The 6,312-nt window shown below is 43.7% G+C and overlaps 1 long non-coding RNA gene across 1 annotated transcript; it reads left to right on the forward strand.

The window, feature by feature from the left end:
• Positions 1 to 535: 535 nt before the first annotated feature.
• On the forward strand, positions 536 to 2,554 carry LOC134485583 (uncharacterized). Its single transcript, XR_015670559.1, has 2 exons — positions 536 to 603; positions 2,354 to 2,554. It is a non-coding gene; the product is annotated as an uncharacterized LOC134485583 (long non-coding RNA).
• Positions 2,555 to 6,312: the final 3,758 nt, after the last annotated feature.

The raw sequence follows: 6,312 nt of genomic DNA on the forward strand, positions 1-6,312 counted from the left end.
CATTAGCATAGCTTATGCATTTAACTCTTTGGACAATAAAGCTATTGTATCTACCAAGCTAATGCGATTAATTTGAATAGGGGAAATTTGAATTAATAAATGTTTGAAGATGAAGACAATATCAGTAAAGTTTGAATCGAGAACATTTCCCAGAGGCTCATGTGTTTTGACACCTGCGCCACAGATACTGGCACGGCTTTATGAGTATTATGAAATATAATGTGGCGATGGTGAGGTGGGGGGTAAGGGGGTAGGTACGCGATAGGCCCATTGTTGGTTTATTGTTGGGGAAGGAAGGGGAGTGGGGACCTAGAGAAGGGGTAGAAGCTGGGAGAGCATGAAGGCAGAGAAAGCGGGACAGAGAAGGACAGAAAGAAAGAGAGGCTGGCCGGAACACATGGGGAGCACAGAGAGAAAAAGAGTGAGAACTGAGGGGATGGGAGAGGACAGGAAGGGAGGGGAGGGGATAGCGAGCAGTCCTGTTATACACTGCCAGGCCACCCGCGACCAGAGTAGTAATGGCGGCAGCTGATGACGTAACTGTTGCTAGGAGGAGTCTAGCAGACTAGTCGGGAAGCCAGCAATGAAGCTATTGAACTTTTGGTACGAGGGCCCTAGCTGGTGGAAGTGGTTCACTGGGGGTCGGGGGGGCGGTGTCTTGAGGGCTATGGCTCCAGTTGCTCTCTGTGTCCTGGCTGGTCGTGTTGTGAGACTCCCAGCAGCACACTCCGCAGCTATCCTGGCAGATCTGTCTGCGGCCCTGCATCTCCCGTGCCGTGGCAAGAGTGTACGCTCTGAACTTATGAGCCAAAATAAGTTCTTCCTGCCTCCCCCCCTAACCCCCCGTACACTCCTTCACCCAGGTCAGAGTGTTGAGAAAATTGACGGAGACAAGTGTCATCAAATTTCCTACCATAACACCAGTGACCTAGGGAAAGCCACCCTCTTGCTTTCTTCTCATTTGTATATGTATACCGGGTACTTTCTTGTTACTTCAGTTGATCTCAGGTCAGTTATACAGCTATTTTGCCACTTCATATGCCTCACTTATTCAGGAAATATCCATAAGAGCTAGATAAATAGCACAATGCTAGAGTCCTTGCCTGGTATATGCCTCTCTCTCTCTCTCTCTCTCTCTCTCTCTCTCTCTCTCTCTCCTACACACACACAGAGTTTATATATGTATATATGTATAAATACTGTCACATACTATATAATATATACATATATAAAACACTTGAATTTAATAATTTAATTCTTACCAAATAATGTTAGTAATTAGATAAGCTAAGAAGAAGCTCAAACAAAAAGCAAACAAACGAAAAGAAAAAAACAGTGATGTTTTCTGTGTCACCACACCCTTTTTCCCAGCAAGGCTTCAGGGGAGGCCACGTTTGCCCCATCTGGCAGATGTGGAAACGGAGCCCATAGGAAATTTCCCAAGGTTAGCTCATGTTCTTCCCATTATTCTACGTGGTTGATGAGTTTAATCTTTTTAAATAGATCCTTGGTTAGATTTGTTTCTATATTTCTTGTTATAATCTACTAATAACTACATCTATTCTTTAAATCTACTTGGTCAGCATAGCAGTAAGCAAACGCAAAAGGCCTTGTGTTCTTTCTGAGAACTTGAGAGAAGGCAGGGGCTGGTTTCTCACGCTTTTCTAAGTAACACCGCCCTCTTGTGGACTAATGGTGAGTTGCGACACCATTTCAATGTCTTCTGATTAACAGGCTGTGAGAACAACGTCCAGAAAGGATTTCTTTCTTTTTTTTTTTTTTTTTGGTTCTTTTTTTCGGAGCTGGGGACCGAACCCAGGGCCTTGCGCTTCCTAGGCAAGCGCTCTACCACTGAGCTAAATCCCCAACCCCCAGAAAGGATTTCTGTTTGAGTTGGATCTCATAGAGAAAGGAAAGCTATATCAATGTTACATTATAAGCTCTAAATACAATGTTTCTTTGCAAAGCAGCACCAAGTAACCATTCACTCAGCCCGTGGTTATAAAGCACCAGAGATGTATTAGGAAGTGAGGGGTTAGGGTAGCAAGCGCAAGACCCTGGGTTCGGTCCTCAGCTCCGGGGGAAAAAAAAAAAGAATACAGAAGTGAACATGTTTACAGAATATAAGACGGTATTCCTTCACTGCTTGGAAAGGTGCACCTTTAAAGCTAGACACTTAAGCTCAAATCCAAATTTGCAACTAACAAATTGTATGACTTTGGACACATCACCTAAACTGTCACCCAAGGGTCATCGTGTACAGAACTAGATACCAGTATTACCTGCTCTATCTATATTACCCAGTGCTCTGTGAAATATTAAACATTCTGTGTGTGTTTGTGTGTGTGTGCAGGTTTCAGGAAAAGTGATATTTCCTCTGATGAAGGTGGGGCATTTGAGCACCAGTATGCATCTCTGTGACTGTGGACCTATGTGAGCAGCTTCCTCACACTCTGGAGACACTCCTGCTGTCATGTTTCCCTTACCCTGACAGACTGTTCCCTTACACCACTGGCTAAAATAAATCCTTCCTTAAGTTGCCTTTGTTAGGTAATTTGCTGTGAGAAACTTAATACCGTGTGCTGACACCAGACTAGGAGGGCAGGGGTGAGGAAAAGCCAGCTTTCTGCCTGTTGTTGTCCACAAGACAAGAGACGGAAACTGAGAGGTGACAGTGACTAAGCCACCCAGGGTCTATTCTCTAGCTTGCAGGTGGCGGAAGTCACAGCCTTTTGCTTTCTGGAGCTGTGCTCTTGAGCCAGCCGTGGCTCCATTCCAACCCTTTGATGAGTTCAGGATGACCTAGTCCCCTATATTAAATCAATCCTTACCCGAATTAGCTTCCCAGCTCCACAGTTAGACACGCAGGAAACAGGTACTGCTCTGTTGTGGTTAATAGGAGATGTCAGCCCAACTAAAGGAAACCCAAATTACATTAGCACAGGTGTGTCTGCAGGGTTCTCTGAGGACATTAGCATTTCAATCAGATGACCTAGTTAGGAGACTGCCTTTCCAGAGCCCTGAAAGAAAAGACACAGGCAAAGCAATTTCTCATTCTTCTCCCTGGGCATTAAACTCCTGGTTCTCCAGCCCCAGATTTGGAGTCCCCTCTACCACATACCCTTTTCCAGATTCAGTCTGGAGTCCACACCAACCTTTCTGGTTATTTCTGAGGCTCCCTAGTCTCATACAATATTGAACTATGAGTTATGTCTCTTTGGAAGCACAAAACAAGTCTCTATCTGGAAGACAGATTTTCCTTTTCGATATGTACCCATTTATATTATTGGGAAATTATTGAGTATATTTCATAAAGGCAGCTCTGTGAGGACTGATCTAGAACCACAGCTGTGTCATTACACTTTTAAACAACAAAGACGTCATTATATGTTGTCCTTCTCGGGCACATTGGGGAAAATCCATAGTAGAGAATCTATGTATGGACTAAACATCTCCGGCCTTGCAGAAACATACACACGTAAATACCTGTTTATGGGGGCTGGAGAGATGGCTCAGGGGTTAAGAACACTGACCACTCTTCCAGAGGTCCTGAGTTCAATTCTTAGCAACCATGGTGGCTCACAACCATCTGTGATGGGATCCGATGCCCTCTTCTGGTGTGTCTGAAGACTGCTACAGTGTACTCACCATAAAATAAATACAATCTTAAGCACTTGTTTGTAAATGCCTCCAGATAGCTAGGGGAAGGGATGACAGGGTCATCACTGGCCACCATGAACCTTAGGACCTTGTGTCTTATACATGAATTGCCTGTTCAAAATTATCTTGTTAATTAAAAAAGAAAACTCTAGTAAGTTTGAAAAAGATTAATTAACTTTGGCCAAGGATTGGGGTGGAAGCGAAGGAAACTCACTTCAGAGATGGAAACTTAAAAATGAAAGCTTTATTTTCTGAGCACTCGGAGTCGGCCAGTTCGGGATCTGAACTGAGTCCCTGAGGCAAGACTGGGCGACATTTTTAAGGGTGGGAAGACAAGCAAGGGGAGGTGGGGAGACGTGCAGTGTTGTCCAGTTGTATTTGGACACTGGGTTAAGCAAGGAAGTACCTATTGGAGACTGGGCTGTATCCAGGGCACCTGGCTTCAAGGTCCTTAATTCATTCTCCTAGACGTCAGGTGCAGAGCTGAGTGATAAGGGACAAAGAAGCAGGCCAGCCACATGTAATTAGTTAATTAGAGCAGAACAGGTGACTGGTTATACATTTTTATAACTTATGCACCTTGCTTTAGATATCAGCAATTTCTATGTTCCTTACCTGTTAACCGACGATTAAGAAAGCATTTGGAGACGTGGGGCAGGTGGTCATTCCTGGTCCTAAGACATGAACTTGTTTGACCCTGCCAGCAAGATGGAGAGTTTCTCCCTGAGATGGCTGGACCCAGATAACTGTTCAACTGTTTACAACAGAAGCTGTTCAGCCATAGGGAAGTTCCAGCTCCCCTGAGGCCTGGGGAAATTAGTTTCTCCCTATAATTAAATAGAGTCTGAAAATGAAATGGTATTGCTTAGAATACGTTTCTTTTGCTTGTTCCCAACATAGGTGAGACCTCTTAGACTGTGTTCGACATAAGAAACCTCCAGTGAACAGAGACTGCCCAGTGTTCCAATGCTGAAGGTGATAACCAATGTTGTCATAACCCCAGGGTCTCAGGGATTGAGATAAATAAACAGAATGCTAAAGTGTGTACATAAGCTGCACGTGGAGGCACCAGGCAGGTCAATTCCAGAAGAAACTAGAATTTGAATCCCTGTAAGAACTCATCAGTGGGGACAGGTGTCCTCCAATTGGCTCAAGGTCAGGGAAGAACACACAAGGACAAAAACAAGAGTCCCCACCTCATTAGCTGACACTTCTCTTGTCTTTGGATATCAGACTGAAAATTTTAGCGCTGACTTTGGGCTTGCTTCTAAATAATTTTTGACTCAGACTGAGCCCCACTACCAAACTTCCTTATTATCTGGTTTGTTAGGCAAGCCTGTGTTAGACTTAGCTTCCATAATTGCATATGCCAATCTCCTTAAAAAAAAAAAAATTTCTCAACACCTTCAATGTTTCTAGCACAATCTCTAGTATGTAAACCAAAATTCAACTGACCTCAATTCACTTAGGCAGAGGCCAGTGTGCCATCAGTCAGGCCTTTGGATGAATCTCACCATGCTTTCTTTAATTATTTTGGACCACCTGGAAGCCTTCAATGCCAGCTGCTCTGGTTTGCTTTCCCATGCTGTGATAAAACATTGACCAAAACCAATTTAGGGAGGAAAGGGTTTATTTGGCTCACAGGTTACAGTGCATCAAGGGAAACCAAGAACTAAAGCAGAGGTGGAGGGACACAGCTTACACACACACACACACACACACACACACACACACACACACACACACCCTAGGTAGGCCCACCTGTTCAGTGATGGCCCCACAGTGGGCTGGGCCCTCCGACATCAATTAATAATCAGGATAATGCCCTGTAGACATGCCCAAGGGCCAATCCAATGGAGACATTTCCTCAGCTGAGGTTCTTTCTCTAGGCGTCCAGTTGACAAGGGAAGCTAACCATGACACTAGTTAAAAACATTTCAGTCTGCTCCACGTGACTGTCCTCCACATCATTCAGCACCGTCTGACCCGCTTTATACTTTACTCAAGTGTTCCCTCAATCACAAGGTTAGCTGGAAGAGTAAAGACCGTTGGCCATTTTGTTTCTATAACCTCTGAATTTGCATGTCTCAAGATCAGGAAGTCTTCGGTCATTTGGTTTTAAAATCCATTCACATCCACCTAAGATAGATAGATAGATAGATAGATAGATAGATAGATAGATAGATAGATAGATAGATAGATAGATAGATAGATGGATGGATGGATAGATAGATGGATGGATAGATGGATATAGATAATAGGCTTTATATGTGTATATATGCATACATATACATGTGCATACATGTGTGTGTGTGTAAAATGAATGAGGAGTACAGACAAGATGGTGTACAGAATCAGTAGGATCTAAGACCATTTTCCATTTGGTGAGGCGTGACCATCACTGGCTTTATTTTTTTCTGTATACCAAGATGCATTCTGGAAACCAGCAGCTTTCTCTGCTGAAAACCCCAACCTTGCATCCCAGTCTCCCTAGAGCAGAGGTTCTCACCCTTTCCAATGCTCTATCCATTAACACAGCTCATGTCGTGGTGACCCGACCATAAAATTATTCTTATCGCTGCTTTATAACTGCAATTTTGCTAATGTTATGAACTGTAACGTAAATGTATTTGGAGACAGAGGTTTGCTAGA

Source organism: Rattus norvegicus, chromosome 2 (assembly GCF_021556685.1).
Source record: "Rattus norvegicus strain SHRSP/BbbUtx chromosome 2, alternate assembly SHRSP_T2T, whole genome shotgun sequence".
In the NCBI taxonomy this organism is placed as follows: domain Eukaryota; kingdom Metazoa; phylum Chordata; class Mammalia; order Rodentia; family Muridae; genus Rattus; species Rattus norvegicus.